At 37.7% G+C, this 25,180-nt stretch overlaps 2 long non-coding RNA genes across 2 annotated transcripts in view; both read right to left on the bottom strand.

Annotated features, from left to right (window-relative positions):
- LOC120583247 (uncharacterized) overlaps nt 1-25,180 on the bottom strand; it is a 49,964-nt gene that overhangs the window by 16,195 nt on the left and 8,589 nt on the right. The window lies entirely within an intron of this gene.
- LOC120583246 (uncharacterized) lies at nt 11,881-13,158 on the bottom strand. The gene is made up of 2 exons (XR_005647741.1): nt 13,080-13,158; nt 11,881-12,131 (listed from the first exon to the last, which is right to left on the bottom strand). It is a non-coding gene; the product is annotated as an uncharacterized LOC120583246 (long non-coding RNA).

The raw sequence follows: 25,180 nt of genomic DNA, 5'->3' as shown, positions 1-25,180 counted from the left end.
AATTCTTCACATTATTTTGATAGTATAAGTGCAAAACGAGGGATTTTCATGTGGAATATGATCTGGGTCTTTTTCCTAAACTGTTGTGTTTGCACCAGGCCCTGACTTGACTTCTGTGGTCTGATTTCAAGACCTTTCGGTTTTCAGGCCAGTGTAAAGTCTAAGATAAGAAATCTGGAGGAGAGAAATGAAACACGAGACACTCCTACATTCCCATAATTATGAGCAAAATGGCAATTTTTAAATGTGACAAGCACATTTTTAAAAACATGCACCATGGCTGCAGGCACATCCGAAGTGGGTTTTTTAGCAAAAGGAACTAACCTCCTAACCACTGCAGTAGCAACTGGGCAAGAGCTTTCAGCAACCTTTCTGCTATTCAGATCATGGTGGGCAAAGGACTCAGGGGTGACTTTTCATTAAGCTGGGTTAATCATAAAGTCTGTTCCGAAGTCCCTCCAGGCCAGGCTTTAGAATTAACATTGAGCATGGTGCATGGAGATGGTGCTCCGGACAGGGTGGGGAACTTTCTGCTGGAATCATCTGCATGAACTGCTTTCACTTCTCTGCTCCCCTTTAAGATGCAGCTACCTCCATGGGAACTCATGGGGGTTTGAGCATCATGCGCTATAATATGATAAACATAGCAGCAAAAGCAAACCTGACTGGGACAATCCTCACTGCGCTGAAGGGCTTTCTCCTGCCCAACGTCATCTGTGCTCTGAGGCACTTTGGTGGTAACAACAAAGCACGCTGCCTCTACCACTTCACTCAGCTGGCAGGAAGAGGCAGTTCTTTTCCCTTTACACGTCTTATATAGAGAAAGGATGTGTTTTCCAATGTTCCATGCCACTGAGCTGTGGGGAATGTTTTAATACTTCTGCCTCTAACAAATTACACTTGGGAAGATCCAGGTATATTCTCCCCCTTCCCTGTCATCCAGAGGATGACATTTCTTGCAATGGAACAGTTTAAGCAGAGATGGCATTTTTTCCTTCCCCAGAAGCTCAAGGGATTTTACGTGGTTTCACTTCTTCCTGGGGATTCAAAGAATCAATGTGTCCAACTGGCAGGGCCCAGGGGCTGGGTGGAGGCCCCCCACCCCCCTCAAATCTTCTGACAGCCCTTGTCTCTGGTTCCCTGGGGGAAATGTCATGTTCATCTGTTGTGTTATTTCCTTATTTTCCTGCTTTCCTTACCTCATGCTCACCTCTTTCCATACTACTGAGATTCATAAACTTTCAATAATATACAGTAAATGATCACTTTTCTTTCTAGCAAATAAGGATACAAACCAGGGGTTGCAACATTTCAAAATCAGAAGTTTCTAATTAAAAAATATAAGATACATGCAAAAACCAGAATATTAACTTCTTTGAAAACTTATAGGATCTGCATTACTGGGTCCCTATTCCCTCATGATCTCAATCATATGGAGCTGACACTTGGAGAAGGAATTTGTCACATGCCCTTGGCATTCGCCAGGCCGGACTCATACATTTATAGCTCCTTCCTGGCTTCTAGAGACATCTGCATTTGCATCCCCTAAAACCGTAGCTACCAGCTCTGTTCTCCGGTGAACAAAGAATAACACTATCTGTCATTTTAATATCTTGTGGAAACAACCCCTATTCTAATTCATTGACATTCTAAAGTTGAAGGAAATAGAATTTGGCGACATGTACTTGAAGAAAGGCTCTCACCACAAGTGCTCCCGGCATTTACTGCTTGGGAGCGAGCCGAGAGGTGCTAGTCTCCACTTTCTTTTTGCCTTTTCCTGGTTACACAGTCTGTAACACAAGGCTTGGACTAGGTTTGCTCCCCTCATGCTCATCAACCCTGAAATATTATAAGAAGACCCAGTCTCCTTGTTTTGAATGAGCCTATCCAGACTTGTAGCACGTAATGTCCTGTTCATGCCAATGCTAATTTCCCTTCCTTTAGAACTGCTCATGTCAGTCAGGAATAAAAGGTTTTAATACTGAGGCTTACCACACTGTTTTTTAAAGAATTATGAGTATATTACTTTTACTCGATTAAAAGGGAAACATTTAAGAAGTTGTTGAAGAGCCTAATTTTAGTGCGATATCCCACTCCTTTTGTGGATGGAGGACAACTTAAAGGCTTGAGAATAGTGTTACTTGAGAATGGTGTTATTTTCTCCTACGCATTTGGAAAAGAAAGTAATGTAATGTAAAAGAGAGTTTTCATCAAGTGAAAAGACTGACATACTAAGAAGTCAAAGGCAGTGTTAAACACCACAGTGAAAGCAGCTTGGACAGGAAGCCTGGCCTCAAATCTCAGCTCCTTCCCTGACCAGCAGCAAGTGACCTCGATCAAGCCACTTAGCCTACACAATTCTTTTTGGGAGAAAAATGTCTGTGCGAGCAATCATCATTGTGTGCTCTGTGGCAGAAGCATTACTTCTTCTCTGGCCGCTCAAAGAAGTACTTGACAGTGACCCAAAGTCAATCTTCCTTCCTCCTGAAGAGGAGCAGGAGGAGGAAGATGGGGCCAGAGGCCTGGCTCTCCGGAAGCAGCCAACTTACAGTTTACAAGCTCCTCCATGAATAGACCAGCCCTTCTCTCCTCTTTTCCACCTTGCATTCTAAATACCAAACTGCCTGTTAAGCTCTGTCTTGCCTCTGGGGCTTCGCATATGCTGTTGCCTCTGACCTAAAAGTGCTTTTGACTAGCTCGCTCTGCTTATCCTTGAGGCCTTATGCCATATCCTCAAGAAAGACGTTGCTAGACCACCCCCAAGACTGAAAGAGGTGCCCCCTCCAGACCCCCAAAGCACTCACGCTCCAACCACTTCAATAATGTCGACCGATACCATTTGCTCTCTTGCTAATCTGTCTCTCTCCCTAGACCATGAACTCCTTGAGGGTACAAATAGTAAGTGCATGGCATATAATGAGTTTTCAATAAATTTCTGTTGAGTGAATGAAAGAATAAAGGATGCGCATATGCATGAGAAAATTGTTAAATTGGAATCTGCTGATTGAGGAAATATAGTTTGGGTAAAAAAGGATCTTGCTCTGGATATCTGGAATCCAAACCCAGTTTCATTGTTAAGTAGCTACATGACATTAGGGAGATCACTCGAATTTCGAATTTCCTATGCTATAAAACAGAGATTTAAAAACTCTACCCTTTTTACATCACAAATTATTGGGAGAAAAATGTGGAAATTTTTGCACATGGCCGTGTTTCTTAGAAAATTCCATTCTGGTTACCTCTTGGTGGTCCATATCCAGATCCTAGAGGTCTTCTCTGCCTAAGTCTCTATCAGGTCCCATGGCATAAGGAAGGAAGTGAGTTGGTTTGGGGACCCAGTGGAGGTAAGGAAGCATGTATATAAATATGAGTCTGTGTCTCTTCCTCCACGACTCACTGGCCCACCCAGTAAGGCTCTACCAGCCTGGGCCAGCAGTAGGTTTTAGAGGTTGCCAGTCAACTTATTCAAGAATACATTCCATTTTCGAACATCTTCTGAGAGGGTAGTGGTTAAAGTCGCAAAATTCATTGCTTGGCTCTATCCAAGCCTTTTTTTGGGGGTGGAAATCTTCCTCCCTACATCCTTTATTCATAACTCCCAGAAAAGCTATACTAAATCTGCCATTGCCTCCTGCTAATTGCCTGTAAATCACCCATGTGTGAAGTTCCACATGCCTATCCACAGGCATAAAGTTGAAGGGCCCCACACATTCAGAGGCCCTGATGGGGAATCCTGTCATTTGGCTGATGGAATGGTAATAGATGTGGAAGTAAGTGATGCATAATGGATCATGGGATTTAAAAACCAACTTTCATATCCGAGCTGCCTGACAAGGTTAGGGGATTAGATGGCTGCAGCCGCATCAATTATGAAAAAGAAAATATTCTCTCCTTCCCTTCCATCTCAGAAGGTGGTAAACATTTTATATTGGCTCCCTCTGTAAGAGCAAAATACCTGCTTTTATCGATCGGTCTGAGGTCTAAGTAAGTGGAAGAGATAGAAAAAGCTGGTCCCAAGAATGACGGGCAATGATCCTTTACTTATGACTTTATCCACAATTTGGCTTGACAGTTGATGGGAAATGAAGTGTGATCAATTTTAGCTGACTGAAATTGTTTCCCATTGACTGACCTGCCAAATCGTTGATTGAATAATTAGTTAAAGTTTAGTCTGAGCAGCCATATTGCACAGCCCTCTTCTAGACAAGTTCTAATGGCATCTCAGAAAGGTCAGCCTGCCACCTCAAGCTGGGACATTAATTGTTTATCCTTTCACTTAAGGGGGTGAGCCATCACATCAACATAAATAATTGTAATAGGCAGTTGGGAGAAGGGCTGTAAGGCAAGTCACTTAGAGAAATACAATGTAGCATTAGGATTTAGGGATGGCTTTTCACAGAGGAAGGTGTATCTAAATGCAAATAGAAGCCCAGGAGAAAACAAGTCACATCTCTGGTTAAAAGTGGATGCTTCTAGTGATTAAGGCAAGCAGCTACAGTTGGTGAGAAAGTTGCTGGTAAAGGCAATTATATAATAAACAAATAACAATACCCTTCTCTCCCTATCCCCCCGAAAACCAAAAAGCACCTAACCCCATGCCTGGAACATAGAGACTGCTCAAGAAATATTAGCTCCTTTCCTTCTTAGTAATTCTAATTTCACGAAAGGGGCTGAATGAATTTTAATATCACCTATTGTCCAGGTGGTATTAACATGAACTTACACATAGAATCTCAGAGGAAGCTCTAAAAACAGGGAGTCTGACTTTATACTGAGAAATAGAGCCCACTTTGGGGTTTTTGAGACTCTGGAACTGGGTTCCCACACTCCATCAAAGAAGTTGGAGTTGGGTGACCAGTTGGCTAGTTTTGGTTGTTCACGATGCACTTGCAGAATTGTGGGGCCACCTCTGCTTTGTGTTTTCCAGTGCACACACTGCTCCCTCTGCCTGGGATGCTCGTCACATCAGTCTGCACAAATCTTTCACAGCATACAGTAAGGCCTCCTTTAAAGGGCTTTCTTGGACTTGGCTTTCCCACTCCTAAGAGGGACAGTCACCTTGCCTCACAGATGCCATACTTACTCTCAAACACATCTACAGAAACACCTCATGAAGCTGGTTTTCTTATCTGTCTCTACAACTCAACAGTGAGATTCTTGGGGAAAAGGACTGTTTTTTTTCTTTATTTCTATTTCCTCTTAAACTATAGCCCTTTCTGCATCCCCTACAGTACTGCCTGGTTCATCAAAAGCACTCGATAAATGTTTACAAGTGAATAAATGAATCTAAGATGTATTAGAAACCTCTCCTACTTTACCCACGATCTGCTGGAATTTTAACTAAAAACATCAAGGCCAGTTTATCACAAAAGCCCATCTATCGGCTCACAACCACCAGGGGCTCACCAACCAAGAGTAGGTCTGTTCGATTAGGACTCGTCCTTCTAGCTCTCCTGTCAGTACAGAAGGATTTCCACAAAACAGAAAACCTAACAAGGCTTTTAATCAGAATCTTAAATTATTTTAGCACATTTTGTACCCTTCTACTCTTACTCTCACTAGTTTTAACTGGCATTCAGAAGCAAGACTCCCTTCCACTCCCAGGTTAGGTGAAGCCCAGGAACTGCTTCAGATTGATGCTTTTCCGCTCTTATTTCCAGAGCAAGTACTGACCTGGAGCTCCTGTGCCTTCCATCGCCATCTTGACATCTGATTGCTGGTGTTCTGCAAAGTCTATATTTCTACGGGTTTGGACATTAATCAACTAAGTATGCTCCTGGCCACAGATAGATGGTCTAAGTTTCTCTAATGCACAAAAACCTCCTAAACGTTATTTCTGTGGAGGGAGAAACTTTCTTTCCCTTCCCATAGACTTTCGTATCTCTCTATTGCCCAGTGATGCAATTTCCTCCAGTCAAATTTCCAAAATCTTCTGGTAACTTTGATCGGTGCAGTTTGGTAGTTTAAAGTCTCAGGCACCACAATCACCAGGTTTGGGTTAAATTTCAGCTCCACCACTCGCCAAATATGAGATCTTGGGCAAACCACTTAGCTTCTCACATCTGTAAAATGAGAATAATACCAACTCTTTAAAAAAAATGTGTTATCATCATAATGATAACATATGTAAAGCACTTGGAACAATATCTTGTACATGATAAGCAGTCCTCAATGCATGTCAATATGTTATCATTATCATTATATTACAAAATAGAAATATAATATAGATACTATATACAAAATAATTGTATACTATGTACACAAAATGTAAAAATAAAATTATATGCAAAATGAAAATAAGATATTATTATATATAAAGTAAAAATAAAACAAGTTCAACTAGTCTGAGGTACAACTGTGTAAACTACCAATGGGAATTGCTCTCAGGGACAGTTATTTCCACACCTTTAGAATCATTTAGGGTACTTGATAAAAACCAAAAATAAAATGGGCTACATCCTTCCAGAATAATGGTTAATGTCTAATGGTTTTTCTGTCTCTGACAGTGACTTTGTACTCTGTTACTCCAGAGGTTAACATGGTGCTGCTTTCACCAAAAACACTTTTATGTCCCTAAGTCTCTACTCCTGTTTGATTGTATGGGTGACCTTGTACAGACCAGAGAAATGAAGACACGTAGAATAAAAATGTTTCTACATCTCTTAATTCTGTCTGGGGAGTCAATGCTTCCCACGGTAAAAGTTCTCATTGCTCTAATCACTGCTGTCCTACTGAATGCCACTCATAAGTTACTGCTCCCGTCACGCATGGCCTTGGGAAAAGCCAGAGCTTATTCCCAGCAAAGAGTCACCTACCAGTCAGAAAGTGTTAGGGTATCCTGTTGTCTGCTTTAAAGAGGTCAACAGCAGTAGCCTTAGATTTCAAGGAAAGGAATCAAAAGCTTTTATTTGCACTGAAACATCGGGGATGAAGAAATTTCTGCCTCTTGAGGGTCCTCAACATCTAAATGACACATAGATTTTTGAGGGGTAAAATAGAGGCAGCTCAAGTTTCCTTTCAAACATCATTTTCAGAAGAACTACTGAATTGAATCAATTTGTCCCCACTTTGCAGTTGCTTCTGGAATTAGTCTAAGAATTTTCATTTCCAAATGAATTATAATATAATCTTTGACATATTTAAGGAGGGGAGTGGACAGATATTCAGTCCAGAGTACCCAGGTGTCCTGAAGCCATAGTTTCAGATGACCGTCACATACTGGTTTGCTAGGGGAGAGACCATGGGCCACACATTTAAGTGGACAGTGTCTCAGGCTGAGGGAGTGTGTTCTGAGGAAGGAGGGAAACACTGCCCAGAGCAGAGCTGCCAAAGACCACTTGTTGGAACTGTTAACCTCAGTGGTTTCAATTGTACCTGGCAAGACTATTATTTTTCATCATAGTCCATCTCTCCAATCAGTAGTGAATAAATATTTATTGAGCACTGACTGTACACCAGGCCCTGAGCTTTTGCTTGGATAAAATGGACACAGTGAAGCTCCATGTCTTCAGTGCTGTCACTTCATGGATGGTCATTGGTAAAAATGCCCAAGAGTTTTGCTTCAAGGTCTCTTGGAGCAAACATTGTAATGCTGTCAATGTGGCTATTGCCAAGCTGGCTGACAACTCCTTAAATTCAATTTTTCTAGCTCTAGTCTAGAAATTAGAAAGAACGGCACATGAGAAGAGATCAAGGTCACTCCATTAAAGAAAAAAGTATGTTAGTATTTTCCATAAAAGAAGAAATTGACAATTTGTCCTAAGAAAATATCCTAAGACTAGTAAAAAACTTGAAGACACTTCAATTTCCACTGTGATAGAATTATGATTTCCTCAGGAGAAAAAAATATCACCCTATAACAAGGAAGAAAGTGAGACACACACACACACAAAAGTGAGGAGAAAAATACAGTCCCAGAGAGAAATAAATCCAGGCAGGCAGATCAACTTCCTGTCACATGGCGGAGCACAGGAAGATGGTATTTTCTCACACAGCATCACAGTTAATGTTGCTCATATAACTTATCCGAGAAGTTTACCTTTGTCCCTCATTCATTTCCTCTCTGGATCCCTCTCCTACCTCTAATTTCTTTTTCTCCGGGCTCTCTCCAGCACCAGAGAGCAATGCCCCTGGCAACCCAAAGTTAGTATCTGACTCTCTTCTTGGTGTCTCATGTTTATGGTGAAATCAGATTGTTCCAGAAAATGCAGGTAATACAGTTTCTGTACCTATGATCCAAAATTCTTTTTCCCTTCTCCTCTAACCTCATAAAACTCCGGTTCCCATTCATCACAGTCGACTCCCAAAGAAACTCCCACCAGGTCAGCCGCTACCTTCAGCTAAGTCCAAACGGGGAAACACATGATTGAATAAATTCACATTTTGGTAATGGGCTCTCCTAGAAAGTCTGGTGGAAAACCTCCCAAGAGATATTTTAGGGAGTTTCTTGCTAGCAACCCTGGAGTTATTCCAGGCAAGGTGCTAGTGTTTGCAGTGCTAGTTTGCGTCGTTGTTGGGGAAAACTGGTTTTGGGTTGTTTCTGTGGCAACTCCAAGTCATAGAAAAATTGCTCAAATACTGGGCAATACCCTAAATAGGAATCCCTGACTGGCTATGGATGAACAGCAAAATTTAGTTTCTTGAATGTCTTTGTCACAGTTTAACATGGTGCTAGGATGATTTACAGAGTATCTTCCCTGTAGCTTAGATTCTGGTACCAAGAGCAAGGCCAGAGGTACCTGTCTATGATGATAAAATTGTATTTATTAAGATAACATCCTTTAGCTGATATTTGTGTCAAGTGCTTACTACAGGTACTGTGCTAAGATCTCTACATGCCTTCTGCTAATATTTCCAAATTTCATGAGGTAGACAGTATTAGCATCCCATTTTGTAGATAAACAAACTGAGACTCAGAGAGGTTAAGTCATTTGCCCAAGGTCAAAGCTAATAATTGACACATCTATCTGATTCTAAAGTGTATGCTTTGAACTCTCCCACGTGCAATTTCTTAATTCTCTCTCACTGAGATGTTTGATTACACAGAAACATGAAGCTTGGTTGCTACCTATAGAAAGCTCTTGTTCATGTAGTGAGTTTCAGTTGGCAAAGGTACTTAGTGCTGAGTATCCCAGCATCTCCGAACCACTGGTTGGGCATCAAGCTGAGCTCATCTGCAGGTACTGAAAGATATTTTTAGTCTATAACAGTCAACTTTTCCAACAAAGTAGTGTTATTTTAAAAACATAGACTTCCACTCTATACCCACAGGACTAAACATACACAATAATAAAAAAAGAAAGAAATTTCCAAAGAAAATGTCTGTCCTAGCCATCCATCACTATGTGACTCCTTAGTGCCCTTTGAGCTGTAAAGTTCAGCTGCCCTCCCTCAGGCAGCAGTGAGGCCAAAAGTTTTAGCTACAAAACCTTGCAGAAAGCATAAAAGAGGTGAGAAACAAATCCATCCGTCTTGTATAAAGATTATAAGTTAAAAGTCAATCCTCATGTTCTTATAGAGCTTTACATCTGCTCTCTGGCATTTAAATACCTGGAACTTTTAATTAACCAAACTATTTTCTTATATTCTAATATTTATAAAAGCACAAAGGGGTAGAGAAATGAGAAATAAAGAATATTCTCTAGGCTTTTTTTTTTATATATAATTTTTACACATTTATTCTAACTCCCAAAACTTTTCCATCTACAGTAGAATGTAAGTCCTGAGAGAATAAGAACCTGGACTATTTTGTTGATGGCTTTGTTCCCAAGGCCTAGAAGAATTCCAGGAACAAATAGATGTACAATAAGTATTTCTTAAATGAATAAATGAACACACAATGGAGACTATTTTAGAGCAGCTGGAGAATATAGCTCTTGAGGCCCGCGTGCAACTTCAGAGACCGTTATGTTTTACTTACTGATTTATGATGGCAGAAGAAAATTTTCAGATAACCCTGAGTTCATCAGAAAATTGAATTAAGCAGGTAAGTTGTGGTGATGTGATAACAGTAATGATATCAGCTCTTTTTCTGCCTCTTGATATTCATACCCTTTGGTAGTATCCTTTATACTGACTCCGGGCTTGGCCAGGTGATTTGCTTTGGCCAATGGGACAAGTAGACATAATGTGAGCAAGGACTTGAAAAAAAGCATTTGTGCATTGGGGCTTGCCTTTTTGCTCTTCTTGGAACCCTGCCACCACATGAACAGGCCTAGGCTACACTGCTGGACAATGAGAGATTCTAGGCCTAGTCACTTCATTGCCCCAGCCAACAATGCAACAACCACCATACATATGACTGAAGCCATCTGGGACCAGCTGGCACCCAGCTGACCAGCAAAGTGACAACAAAAGCATGAACTAGATCAACAGAGATCAGATAAATCTATCCTAGTCTAGAAGAGCCAACCAGTAGAATTGCGAGCTGAATGAATGAATATTGTCTTGAGCCATTAATTTGGAGGGCAGATTGTTTTGTAGTAATGTGTAACTGATAAATAAGTGTTGGCCAAATTACCTGATTACAGGACCCCCTGCAGTGTTGGATAAAAACTATAGATTCCTACATTATCACAGCTCCTCAAAAAATTCAACATAGAATTACCATATGATTCAGCAATTCCACTTCCAGATATATAACCAAAAGAAATGAAAGCAGAGACTTGAACAGATATTTGTACCGCAAAGTCAATAGCAGCATTATTCTCAATTTCCAAAAGATGCAAACTGCCAAATGTCTATTGACGGATGAATGGATAAACAAAGTGTGGTATATACATACAATGGAATATATTCAGCCTTAAAAAGGAATGAAATTCTGATATGCTACAACATGAATGAGACTTGAAAACGTGCCAAATGAAGCAATCCAGATACAAAAGGATAAATACTGTATGATAGCATGATTTCGTTTATATGTGGTACATAGAAGAGTCAAATTCATGAAGACAGAAAATAGAATAGTGATTATCAGGGGCTGGGGAAAAGGAGAATGAAGAGTTATTGTTTAACGGGTATAGAACTTCAAAAAAGTTCTGGATGTAGATAGTTGTGTTGATTGCACAATAATGCGAATGTACTTGATGCCACTGAGTTGTACATTAAAAAGTGACTAAAGTAACAAATTTTATGTAACATAAATTTTACCACAACAATGAAAAAAATCCCCTACACATTCCTGAACCCCACCATGGACCTACTAAGTCACCATTTCCAAGACAGAAGTGGGTTTGTACTAGACCTTCCAGTCTCCCGAACTGTTTTAGTGTATAATTTACAAGAACATACTTATACATTAGATCTGAATTAAAGTAAGTCTCTTCCTTTTTATGAACCAAAGCAATCTCTGCAAAAGTCACAAAACATTGGCTTTGTTTGAAGGATTAAGTTCAGGATCTAAATCCCTCATTATTATGGAAAAGAACCACATTTCAGATAAAACACAAGGGAACTCCCTTACTAACCTGGAGCCCAAAGCTAGCAAAGCTGCCTGTCTTCCATTTGTTTAGGCATCAAGGGGAAATACCATATTGAATCCAAAAGGTAATTCTAACCTTTTTATTTTCCTACAATATTAGAACAAGAATAAATTGAATCACTCTGTCTGAAAAAAAGTCAGCTGTGTGAGTTTACTTCCCTTTCATAGTCACTAGATTTAAGTAATAATGAAAAAAATATTTCATGAGAATGATTCCGAAATAATTTCCATTCCAGATGTGAATACACTGCTGCTTTTCTATAAGACACTGACTGTTATTTATGCAAGATAGAACTTCCAAATAGTATCCTCAGGTAGGTAATTCACACAGCAGAAATTATTCCATATTCTGCAGTGTATAATTACAAAAGAGAGTTTCATCTTCAAACATTTCACACATATTAGTCACAGAACTTTTAATGCCTCTGGATTTTTGATGGATTACTCAATGATGGTTCAAAGTCTCTGGAGAATTTTAAAACTCTAAACTTTAAAAATTTAAGTTCTAACAATGAGAAAAAAAAAGCCCAACATGTAAGTGGTATATAAAAGAAACTAGATTTTCTTTTCCTGTGAATAATACCCTTCATTCTGTTCGGCACAGAATATAATTCATCTCCTCGTTCATAGTACTTGCAGATCATCATTGGATCTGAAATAAGAATAGATTTTGTTCAATTACACAATGCAATTGTCCTAAACATTTTTTCCTTTAAAATGTCATTCACAGAGTGTTTCATATAAAATGCAAGGGAAATCCTTTACTGTAATGGTGGTAGGTACAACTCCAAATTGTTAGCTTCAATGTAACCTGTATTATAGGTATCTAATTTTATTTCTTTGGTAGAAATGAAAGAACAGATTGAATCTTGATATGATACCCACTGTAGTATTCAATGAGTGGTAATTTAGTTGTCTGGATCCTGTTTAAGAGAAATCAAATAATAAAAGTCTTAGAAAAGCTTCAATCCATATGGCAAGAAATAGCACTGCTTGGTTGGAAACCTTCTATACAAGATTTTCAGGTTGTTTTGAGCCAGAGCTAGCTGAATCTGTTGTTGCCATGTTCCATATTCCATGCAAAACTACTTCTTTTAGACCCCTCACAACTTTGTCATGTATCTTCATGCTTATGTACCACTGTTCACATGTGTCTCTTCCATGAGTATTCTTCTACCCTTTCTTGAAACTAGGAGTTATTGTCTCCACAAAATTCTAGACACTCTGTGTATCTCCTACATGTGAGAACTAAACTTTTATCTCTTAGTTTACTTCCTCATTTTCTATTCACTTACAGGATTATTTTTATCTTTTTGTTTCAAATTCATGTATTGTGAAACAAATAAAAAAATAAATTTGTTTTGTAATTTGCACTTCTCAGGACCTCACCTCACCCTGCTCGCTTTACCCAGCACATTCAACCTTCGAGTGTGATAGCCCATCAACCACCTATTCTCCAGGGGCTCATGTGACATTCCTGAAATTGACCCGTCTGGGAACTCTTCTTGTTAAAATATAACACATCTTGGTACAAATCCTGGAAGATTACTCTCATGCATTAAAGTGCCATTTTCTTTCCCATCATCTCTGATGATCTCACCTGCTCAAATGTTGTAATATGATTTCCATCTCACACCTTTGCAGGTTCTTTTCTCACTCACCAGTCTTTGGAGACACTAACACTGGAAAAATGGAAAAGGGAAGGTGCATTTGCTGCCTATATTTTCCAGAACAATTCCTTGACAATGCCATCCTGGTTCCAGCTGTACATGCTGAAAGAAGTTCCAACATTGTTTCATAAATTTAAACCTTCTGGCTTCAGCTCTGGAAATATGTACTATCGTGAGGATCCCTAATACATGTGCAGAGTGGTTAAAAATCTTCTTTCAAACCCGAAGCAATAGCTGTTAATGTATGTTCAAGCCACCATGCCTTGCTTTTTCTCCCATTTAACCTGCATGATACTGTAACTGTGGGCAGGGTAGAATTTCAACCAGAAAGAAATTTAACTAAGTTGAAAATTTGCATGTTCAAAACACTATGCTAGCATTAAATCATCAGTGTTTTCGAGGGCAAGGACCCCATCTCACCCAGGTTTGCCACCTGGAAGCTTTGTGCAGTGTCTGGTGCAGAGTGGGCGCAACATCTGTACTGAGTGAGGGATAAGACATGATCCCCGCTTCCTATGCACAGAGTCCACATACCCTGATACACAGAAGTCCCCATATATGTAGGAGAGGCCACCTCGTATGAGAATACCCACTGGCCTGGTTCAGGCTTAGAAGACAGGGATTCAAAGTCTGGTTTTGCCAGGAGTTAGCTGTGCAACTTTGTGTAAGTTGCTTAACCTTTCCCTGTCTCAGTCCAGTCTGTAAATAGAGTAGGGGCAATCATATCTGTCACCTTTATAATAAGGACATGTTTGTGAAAGCTCTTTGTAAATGACAAAGGTGTCTACAGCCTTGCAACACAATTGGGCACATTTATTAAGAGCAGAACTTTCAAAGACAATAAAACCTAGTGGTCTCTCTTTTCTATTTATCCACTCGCTTAATATATACTTATTCTACTCCTCCTGGACTCATTGCTAGTTGCTGAGAATGAAATGGTTAACCAAAAGAGACGTGGTCCCTTTCCTCTTGGAGCAAGTCTCATTGATGACATCAACATATATCCAATAAACACATATATAAATGTCAAATAGAGATGGTGGTAAACAGTATATATAGGAATTTAATAGTACATATAGGAATTTATATATAGGAGAGAGAGAAAGCAGAGAAAAGCTAGGGGTTGGGGAGAAAAGAAAGAGAAATAATAATTTGAAAACTGCAGCTAAATTAGCTGTCAGTAAGAATGGCTAGCAAAAAATAAAGTGAGACTTTCCTGCTTTTGGCTGATTATTGTCCTGTGTGTTTCTCTTGACATTGAAAAAAATGACTGCTGTGATCTGAGATAGAATGGGGCATTCCTTAGTCCCCTCCTGTTGATGGCCCATAAGTAGCATCTCAGTGTCATTTCAATTTCTAAAATTTCATGTACAAGTTATCCAGAATAGGGGTTCTAAGTGTGTGTTCATGGTTTTTAATACATGTAGTTCACATTCTTTTTCTCTTTTATTAAAATAAATCTTAAGAAAGGCGTGCAGCTCATTCAACAGGAAGCCACAATACGAATAGCTCTGAGAAACTTTGGGAAATCTGTTAACAACCCCTGGTCATGTCATTTTGAATCTAGTCATGAATGTTTTAGTCACAGGAAAATTCTCACCTTACAGAGTAAAAAACAAGTCATTTTGGAAAAAGAGCCAAAGACCAAATTAATTCTTTTATGGAGCTGTCTGATTTGATTAAGTTGTTGTACCACATTTTAAAACTCATTAGCAGGAGCCATCAAGACACTTTGTAAGTGATTTTTTTAAACGTCTTTACATTTACTGTCCTAGAAGGTTTTTGGTGTCAATCAAAATAGATGACAATACTAAATTCCTGGCTTCATAATATAATTCAATAGTGGGTGAATTCAGCTGCCTCTGTGAAATATGACCTTGTGAGAGTGGCTGATTTGTCTGTTGCCTTCTCTGATAAGAAAAATGTATTTATAATAACATGTGGTCACATGTATATTTCACAGTGTATGTTAGTTTATAACAAGTTTGTTTAATATTAAAAAAATTTCCTCCAATACTAAGCAAAAGGGGAAACCTTTAGAAAAAAGTGCTTTTCAACCAAATCTTCCTCAAATAGATTCTATGTCAGGAGGCTCCAGTGCAGAGAAATTCACAGCTGAAAAAAAAAAAAAAAAAAAAAAAAATATGGCCTTACTAGGAGAGATTACTGAAAGAAAGAGCAGATAGTGGCTAAATCTGCACAAAGGGAGTGAACAATGAGTATTTTCCAGAGCTGAAAGCTAAACAGAACAGAGTAGAGAATTAACTGCTTAGATACAAGGTGTAGAGCCTGGTAAAATCAAGCTTTGCAAATTTCTCCAATGATAACAATTTCCTTAAACAGCAATCTCAGAGATTCACCTCTGTAGGGAAAGTTATTATTTCTAGTAATACAAGAAAAGTATAAACAGAAATTAAACTCCCATCTATCTGAACATTTCATATTTCTCTCAAAATTCATTAGAGAAAGCTTCAGTGAAACATAACACTGAGACATAAGAGACATGGTACTGTTAAATGAGTACTAAGGATGCTCAATAAATTAGGTTAATAAAGTGTCCATTAATTTAATAAACACTGATCGAGCCCTTACTATTTTTCAAATTTTGCACAGAGAAAAACTGTAGTATTGTTCAGGTCTTTGAGGCCTGTGAAGTAGCTGAGCAAACAGAAATGTAAAAATGTAATTACCGTCAGCGCAGAGATAGACAAAATAACTACAAAATCATAGAGGAAGGAGCAACTAACACTAGAGAGTTCACAAAGGCATCACGGCAGGGGTAATGTTTGAGGTGTTTCTTAAAGTATCAGTAAGAACTCCCCAGAGAGAAGCATGCACCGCATACAGAAAACATTTTTGGGAACTGTGAAAGGCTGAGGTTCCAAGTCCAAGTGAGTGAATGGGTAAGGAAGGAGAGATGAGGCTAGAAAGGCAAGTTGATTTCCATGCTAAGGAGCTGAGACTTTATCCTATGGGTAAGAGGCAGCAAATGGGTTAGGTAGCTCAGGGGCCATTGGGTAACTAGATGGGGCACGCCTTGTCTAAAAACATGTGAATTCAAATGCACACTGTTGGGCAAACACACAGGAACCATTTGTGGGCCCAGCAAACAAGGGAAAGCTAGTGGTGGTCTTGATTTTATCATTTAAAAAAGAGGGTGATGAGACCAAAATTTCACTTTGGAAAGGTAATTGCCTGGAGTGAAGAAAAGAATTGATGGTGGGGACTATTTGGAAGCAGGAAGGACCCTCAGAAGGCTCTTCAGTGCTCTAGGAAAAAGATGATGAGAATCTATGTCAGGGTAGTAGCTAGGATGAAGGAAGAGAGAGTTAGAAGGTAGAGTTGAAAGACAGAGTCATTCATTCGTTCCAGAAATATTTACTTCAATGCTAGGCACTGGGGATATTGTACCAAGCAGAGAAGACGTGAGCTATATGTCTTCACCATAGACTATGACCACGCGGGTGTAGGAAATGAAGGAGGTGTTGAGGATTACTTTTGGGATGTGTTTTTGGAAGATTGACTCCTATATAGACTATAAAAATATCTGATTTCTTCTTCATTATAAAAAGTGCCGATGAAAACTTTTGAATATTTTCTTATTTCTCTGCCTAAAAAGAAATTGCTTCTGTAATTTATCTATTTTTTGTCAGAAAACAAAAATTAAGGAAGCCATAGACTGTTAAATACATTTGAGAATTCAGAAACAGACACAGGTATGTATGCCCGGGAGTGGGGGGTGGGTGTTGGGACACTTAAGATAATGAGTTAGGTTTTTATCATGTAAATTTAAGATGCCTGAAAAGCATCCAAGTGAAAACATCCACTAGGCAACTAAATCTATGGCCTGGGAGTTCATGAGACAGGGCTGAACTGAAGAAAGAGTTTGGACTCTCATTAGAAAAGATGTGAAAACTGATGTCAAAGAAATGAACAAAGAGAACATAGGAACTAAACTCATGGACCTTGGACTTAGAGAGGATTGTATGAATTTGACCTCAAAGGCAAGGGAAATAAAAACAAAAATAAATGAATGGGACTACATCAAACTAAAAAGCTTCTGCACAGCAAAAAACTGTCAACAAGGTAAAGAGACAACCGTCTTAATGGGAGAAGATATTTGCAAGCCACGCCTCCGATAGGGCCTAATATCCAAAACATGCAAATAACTCATACAACTCGATAACAACAAAAAACAAAAGATCCAATTAAAAAATAAGCAGAAGACCTGAACAGACACTTCTCCCAGGAAGACATACAAATGGCCAACAAACATATGAAAAGATGTTCAACATCACTAGCTGTTAGGGAAATGCAAATCAAAACCACAATGAGATACCATCTCACACCTGTTAGAATGGCTATAATCAACAGGACAAGCAATAACAAATGTTGGAGAAGATGTGGAGAAATAGGAACCCTCATACATTGCTGGTGGGACTGTGAATTGGTACAGCCACTATGGAAAACAGTATGGAAGTTCCCTAAATATCTAAGAATTGATCTACTATATGATCCAGCAATCCCTCTACTGGGTATTTGCCCCAAAGACTTGAAAACCCATATCTGAAAAGATATTTGAATCCCAACATTCATAGCAGCACTATTCACGGTGGCCAGGGCATGGAAGCAACCAAAGTGTCTTACAATAGACGATTAGATAAAGAAGCTGTGGTACATATATACAATGGAATATTACTCAGCCATAAGAAGAGATGAAATACTGCTATTTGCGACAACATTGGTGGACCTTGAGCTAATCATGCTAAGTGAAGTAAGCCAGAGAGAAAAACGTGAAAATCACATGATATCACTTACATGTGGACTATAAACCTAAAAGCAACAAACGAATAGAACAAACAGAGACTCATGGACATGGACAGTAGACTAATGGTTAACAGAAGGTAGGTGGGGGAGTGGGGAAGAGGGAGGTAGATGGGATAAAGGGGGTCAAATATGTGGTGACAGAAAGAAATCTAACTATGGGAGGTGAACACACAATGCAATATATATATATGTGTATATATATATATGTATATGTGTGTGTGCATGTGTGTGTGTGTGTATGTGTGTATATATGTATATTACACAATAACACATATTATATATATATATATATATATATATACACTTCTTTATATGCCTTACTGTTAAATTGTACACCTGAAACTTACTGGATTCTGTTAACCAATGTCACCATAATAAAAAAATAGAAAAGTAAATGAACAAAAATAAAGAGTAGAACTAGCATAGAAGACATCTGAGGTAGAAACCTGGGTTTAAAATTAGGCTGGGAAGAAGAGAACCGTTTATGGAAACTGAATGACGAGTAGTGGGGGATTTAGGATAAAACGGCAATAAAAGCTTGATGATTTTCAGATGATGTTCAGTGAGTGTGTGTTTAACCATTCTATGCCTTGCTTTTAAATCTGGATATTTGTTCATTTGTACATAATAATGAGTAACTGTGCTGAGCACTAATGTTCACCTTTTAATTGACCTGTGGCCTCAAACTTATGTTTTCTTTAGAATCACCTTGTAACATGTTTTTGCAACATGTTTGCTGTAGAATAAAGTTTGTTTTGAATTTTGTTTAGTTAATTGGTGGATCCATAGAGTGCTGCGTATCTACTGTCTGCCCTCCAGACCCACTCTCCTTTCTCCTTGCCTTGTCCAGAGAGGCTAATCTTTAAGGATCAATCAGTGGGCTCTATTTGCCATCTGGCTTTTAATTGGGTTTGGCCAATGAGAAGGACTGCAGAGGCTGAGAGTGAGAGGAGAAAGGTTAGAATTTTCCCTCCATATGGGGTCTATATCTCTCTATTGAAAGCCACAGTTCTTTCAGGAAGCTCTCTCTATATAATGCCTTCTGTGGGTTCCTGTTCTACTCTCATGCTTGGCTCCTTCAGGCATAAAGATGGTAAAAGGCTTCCTGCCATTTATAAACCCCAAGATACTGCACTATTGCTTGACTGCTCTCCTCAAACCCTGGTTGAGGGTTCATAGTCCCACAGAGTTAATTAGTAGTTCTTTTACTGAATTCTCAAATCACCCAGTTTGAGTGTACTGTCTAATTTGTTGCCAGGAACAGGCTAGTGCATAAAAGAATTTTCCAATTGTCAGTGATCCACTTTTCCATTGCCTCATAGTATAAATGAGGAGTCTCTTTGAGAAGATTAGGTGAGAGAGGAAGCAGGAATAAATCTGGGAAGGCACAGGTTGCCTTCTTTTAGAGTCTGTATGTCTGCACAGAGCCTTGGGGCAGGCACTAGGATTATTCCTCCGGAGTATTTCTACTAAACCACTTTGAAATGAGCAACAGAGATAGCAAAAGCCTGAGAAGGTCCACATTCCAACCTGATGGAATGAACATACTGGGAGATTAAACTTCACGTGTCTGGATTTTCAGGTAAAATCACAACAAAAACTCACTTTTAATAGAAGTTCAAGACAGATTCTTATGTTTTTAATATTTCTAAAATATTTCTAAAAATTTAATATTTCTAAAAGCAACTGAGTTCTCCTGGGAGGAAGTAGAAAGAGGCTGAGGGAAGATCTTAAGATCTCAGTAGTAGGAGCCCAGCCTTGGCAGATCTCAAGAAATGGCACACACAAAAAAATCATTTCCAAAAAGTGAGAGTTGTGCCTTGAAGAGGCAGATGCTGAACCCTTTGTTGGCAAAAGTATTTGCAGAAACAGAAGGTCAATTTCTACCGCCAATAGAACCATAGTGAGTTCAATGAAAAAGAAGAAGCAAAGCCAAATGAACATTCAGACAGACAAGGTACATTTCTAGGAGGTATTGTATCTTTGTAGAAACTCTAGGGGGAAGAAATCTTTGCACTGTGAAGCTGTGCTAGACAGGTATGAATGCTAACCTGGACCTGTCTCAATAAAATGCCTGGTCTACGAAAACAAAAATTGTTCAGTGACTATTAATAAAAAAGAAACGATACAAAGATACAAAGATAATCTAGGACAAAAGCAAAAAGGAGTAGAATTTTTGAACAAAGTCCATCTCTTTGTAAAATATTTCCATAGAGAAGATAAAAATTGTGAACGAATGTTTTCCTATGAATTGAGAGGTAAAAAAACCTCCACAACGAAGTGATCATCTGGCTGAAAAAAGATAAATAATCATACAGAAATGGAAGAATTCAGGGAAAATATGTCTTTAGTGACAATATTTCCTGCCTATCCAGGCAAAAAAAAAAAAGAAATAAATGAAAAAAAAAAAAAGACTGTTAAGAGATACAATTCACAATGCAGTTACAAACTGTATATGTACCAAAAAAAATATAGTATCAAGATTGACAGAGTAAAAGCCTAAAAGGGATATTTACAAGGATAAATAAGCAGAAAAACTATAGGAAAGAGGACTTTAATTTTTTAACAGCTATACTGAGATATAATTCAAATACAATACATTTCACCCATTTCAAGTGTACAACTCAGTGGATTTTAGTATATTGACAGAGTTATGCACTTATCATCATAATTGACTTTAGAACATTTTCACTACTCCAAAAACAAACTCTGTACCCATTAGCCAACACTATGGAAATCTACATATATTTCTTTCTCTTTTTCTTAAAAAAATATTTTATTTTAAAAAATGTATGTACTTAAGGTATACAACATGATGATTTGATACATGTATATACAGTGAAATGATTACTACAGTCAAGCTAATAACGTATCTTCTCACATAGTTACCATTTTTATGTGTGATAAGAGCACCAGAAATCTATTCTCTTAGCATATGTCCAATATTCAACACAATATTATTAGCTATAATCACGGTGCTGCACATTCGATCTTTAGACTTATTCATCCTAAACAACTCCAACTTTGTACACTTTGTTGTACCAACATTTTCCCTACCTCCTCAGCCCCCTGTAACCACAATTCTACTCTTGCTTCTATGAGTTCAATTTTTTTTTTTTTTTAGATTTCACATATAAGTGAGATTATGCAGAATTTGTCTTTCTGTGCCTGGCTCATTTCACTTAGCATAATGTACTCCAATATCATCCATGTCGTTGCAAATAACAGAATTTCTTTTTTATAAAGACTAATTTATTATTGTGTATGTGTGTGTGTGTGTGTGTGTGTGTGTGTGTGTGTGTGTGTGCATGACATTTTCTTTATCCATCCATTCATCCATGGACATCTTGGTTGATTCCATGTCTAGGCTCTTGTAAATAATATTGCAACAAAAGTGGGAGTGCAGATATTTCTTTGATATACTGGTTTCATTCCTGTTGGATATCCACCCAGAAGTGAGATTGCTGGTTCTATTTTTAATAACTTCTATACTGTTTTCCATAGTGGTTACAACAATTTACATTCCCACTGACAGTGTACAAGGGTTCCTTTTTCACATTCTCACCAACACTTGTTATCTTTTGACTTTGAAAATAAGTCATTCTAACAGATGTGAGATGATAGCTCATTGTGGTTTTGATTTACATTTCCCTGATGATTAATGATGTTGAGCATCTTTTTATATAGCTATTGGCCACTTGTATGTTTTATTTTGAGAAATGTCTATTCAGGTCCTTTGCCTATGTTTTAAATGGGTTATTTGTTTTCTTGCTATTGAGTTGTTTGAGTTCCTTATATATTTTGAATATTAACTCCTTTTCATATGTATGGTTTATAAATACTTTCTCTCATTCTGTAGGTTGTTTCTTCACTCTGTTGATTTTTTTTCCCTTTGCTGTTCAGAAACCTTTTAGTTTGATGTAATCCCATTTGTCTATTTTTGCTTTTGTTGCCTGCGCTTTTGTAATCATATCCAAAAAATAATTGTCTAGACCATATCAAGAAGATTTTCCCCTATATTTTCTTCTAGTATTTTTACAATTTTGAGCTTTACATTTTAGTCTTTAAAAAACAGATCATTGTACAGTGATCTCAACACTTTTAGAGCCCAGACAAAGAAGGAAAATCTCCAATTTATTTTCATGAAATCATCATACCAAACTTTGAAAATGAATAAAAGCATGGGGACACTATAGACATCTCATTTCTGAATATTGATATAAAAATATTAAATAAATTATTTGTAAGTAATTTAAAAAAACCTTTTCATAATCCAATACACACATATGGAAAAAACTGCATACAAATAAATACATAACTATAAAGAAAAAGCTCCGCAAACTATTATAAAGCACATTCCTATGCACATACTACCTAGTTCAGGAATTCAAACATCACCAGCAGCCTAGAAGCCCCTCAGGTAACTCTGTCCAATCACCTCTCTCCTTTAAAGGTAACTATTATCTTAATTTTTATGACAATCACTTATTTTTCTTCATATGTTTATTACCTAAGTATTCATTCCTAAACACTATGGTTTAGTTTTGCCCACTTTGAACTTTAAAAAAATAAAATCACACAGTATATATTCTTTAGTGTCTTGCTTTTTTTGAGGGGGGGGATGCAATTCTATATTTGTGAGATTTATTCACCTTGGCATATATATTTATAAAGTTTAACTTCCATCGATATATAATATTTCATTCATGAAATTACTCCACTTTGTCTATTATTCTGTTGATGAACTTATATATTATTTCCAATTTTTGAATGTTATAAAGAATGTCACTCTAAATTTTCTTGCCCTGCAGAATCAAAAATCATTATGACCAAGTGAAATTTATCTCAGGAATTCAAAAATAGTTCAATACGGGGAAATATATAGATACAATTATCATTTTAATGGATCAAAAGGGAAAATAGTATGGAAATCTTCATAGACACAGAAAAATATTTAAAAGATTCAAATCCATTCTTGATAAACGCTCAACAAAAAGGTAATTAATAGTTAGTTGCTTAACATGAGATGATATATCTAACTCTGTCCCAAAGGCAATGTCATTCTTAATAGATAGACATTAGAAATATCCTTGCGAAAAATACCAAATATTAACGTTATGATTTAACAATTTACCAGACTTACAATCTCATAAAATTATTATGAGAAAAAATGAGAGGTATAAAAATTGGAAAAGAGAAGGAATAATAAGATTTTATATTTTAAAAACAATACTAACAATGAAGAAATGCAGTAATGTATCAGCTTATAAAACTAATACAGAAATCAATAGCCTTTATACAAGACTTTATTTACAACAGATAATAATAATACACCTATGAATATGTTTACCAAGAAAATTTACAAGCTTCTGTTAAGGGGGAAAAGCCTCTAAAACAAGCGTAAAAAATATAAAACAAGACTTCAACAAATGAAAAGGCATAGTACATGTTTTGATATGAAGATTCAAAACCATAAAGACGTCAATTTTCTCTAGTTTATCATTTGAATTGAAATCTAATAAAAATACCAAAATGTAATCAGATAAGCTGATTTTCAGTTTTTTAAACTAGAATCATCAAGAAGCAAATAAGAGCAGGGGGGAACTAGTTTTATTAGAAATGTTCTATAAAGCTTCAGTAATTAAAGCAGTCTGGTTTTGGTGCATATTAAGGCAAAGGAATAAGTCCCATCAGTACGTAAAAACACTAGAGAAAATTACCAAACAATCTCACTCATGACCATAGTGTGTGTGGTAGTGTGTGTGCTGCTAGATTCAGCTCTTACACACAAAAATCCTGAATTAAATATTAGCAAACCAATTCAGCAACACACACACACACACACACACACACACACACACACACACACACACACACACACATACCTCACAGATCAAATGGGATTTATTTCAGGCATACGAGCTCGCTTTAATATTTCAAAGATTAATTAATATAATTAACCTTATCAACAGTATAAAAAAAGAAAAATCAATGATATGATTATCTCAGTAGATCAAACATACATCCATGTCCAAACACAGGAGTGTAAAACAACACAATTTATTTTACATTCTGTGGTTCAGAAGGCCGACATAGGCATCACTAGGCTAAAACTGAGGAGTTGCAGGGCTGTGTTCCCTCCTGGATGCTCTAAAAAGAACCCATTCCCTTGCCTTTTCAAGCTTCTCGAGACTACATACATTCTTTGGCTCATGGTCCCTGACCTCCATCTTCAGAAGCAGAAACATTGCATCTCTCTCACCATTCTTTTGTAGTCACATCTCATTTCAACTCTGACTTCCGCTGGGACAGGTTCTCCCCTTTTAAAGACTCACATGATTAGGCTGGATTCATTTGGATAATATGAGACAATCTCCCTATCTCAGGGTTTCTAACCTTAATCACATTGGCAAAGTCTCTTTTAGGTAAGGTAAGGTAAGAAATTCTCAGGTAACATATTCACAGGTTTTCAAGGAGTAGGCTATTTATTAGGACATCTTTGTGGGCTTTTATTTTGTCTATCACAGAGGTAAATGTGGAAATAGAGAGAAAAGCACATACAGTATTTGTCTGCTTTAAGAAGCAGTTTGAATGCCCCTGAATGTCTTGACCTACCTGCTGAATTAGATCCCTAACCCATTCTTCTACATGATGATCATCTAAATGAAGCTATCCTGTAATTAAGACACCCAACTCTTCAATTCTAGCCTGTCCTGAATTTGTTCCTTAGTCCTTGTCTTGCTTAGTCTTATTTATTATCCCATCTCAAGGACAAAGACATTCAGACCAACTCAAGCCTTTGGTTATGCACGATTCCATAGTGTTTTGTAGCCTAACTGTATCTACTCTAATAGGAATGGTTGTAAATGCAGAGCATTCACTGTATGGCCTTAATCTATTATCAACAAAGCATTGGTTGGTCATGTTAAATTTGATTTATTTTCTAGCTGGAAACAATGCATGATGATTTGAGCTTTTAGCCACATTGTTTAATGTGATAAGTAATTGGACATGTTCTAGGTTAATGGGTAATATCTCTCTGCTACCACAGTCTATCACCTTAGTCTCTAGCTCTGTCTGTTCCCAGTCATCCTACCAACTATTTTCTTTATTCCCACTTGAGCTTCTAAAAATGTTCCTAATAATCCTATGCACAAATTCTTGAAAGGATGGAAGAAGTATATTTCAAGAACTGTTTGGATAA

This window comes from Pteropus medius, unplaced genomic scaffold (genome assembly GCF_902729225.1).
Source record: "Pteropus medius unplaced genomic scaffold, Ma_sr-lr_union100, whole genome shotgun sequence".
Classification (NCBI taxonomy): domain Eukaryota; kingdom Metazoa; phylum Chordata; class Mammalia; order Chiroptera; family Pteropodidae; genus Pteropus; species Pteropus medius.
Note: the sequence above shows the minus strand (reverse complement) of the source record. Positions and strands in the feature narration are given on the sequence as shown.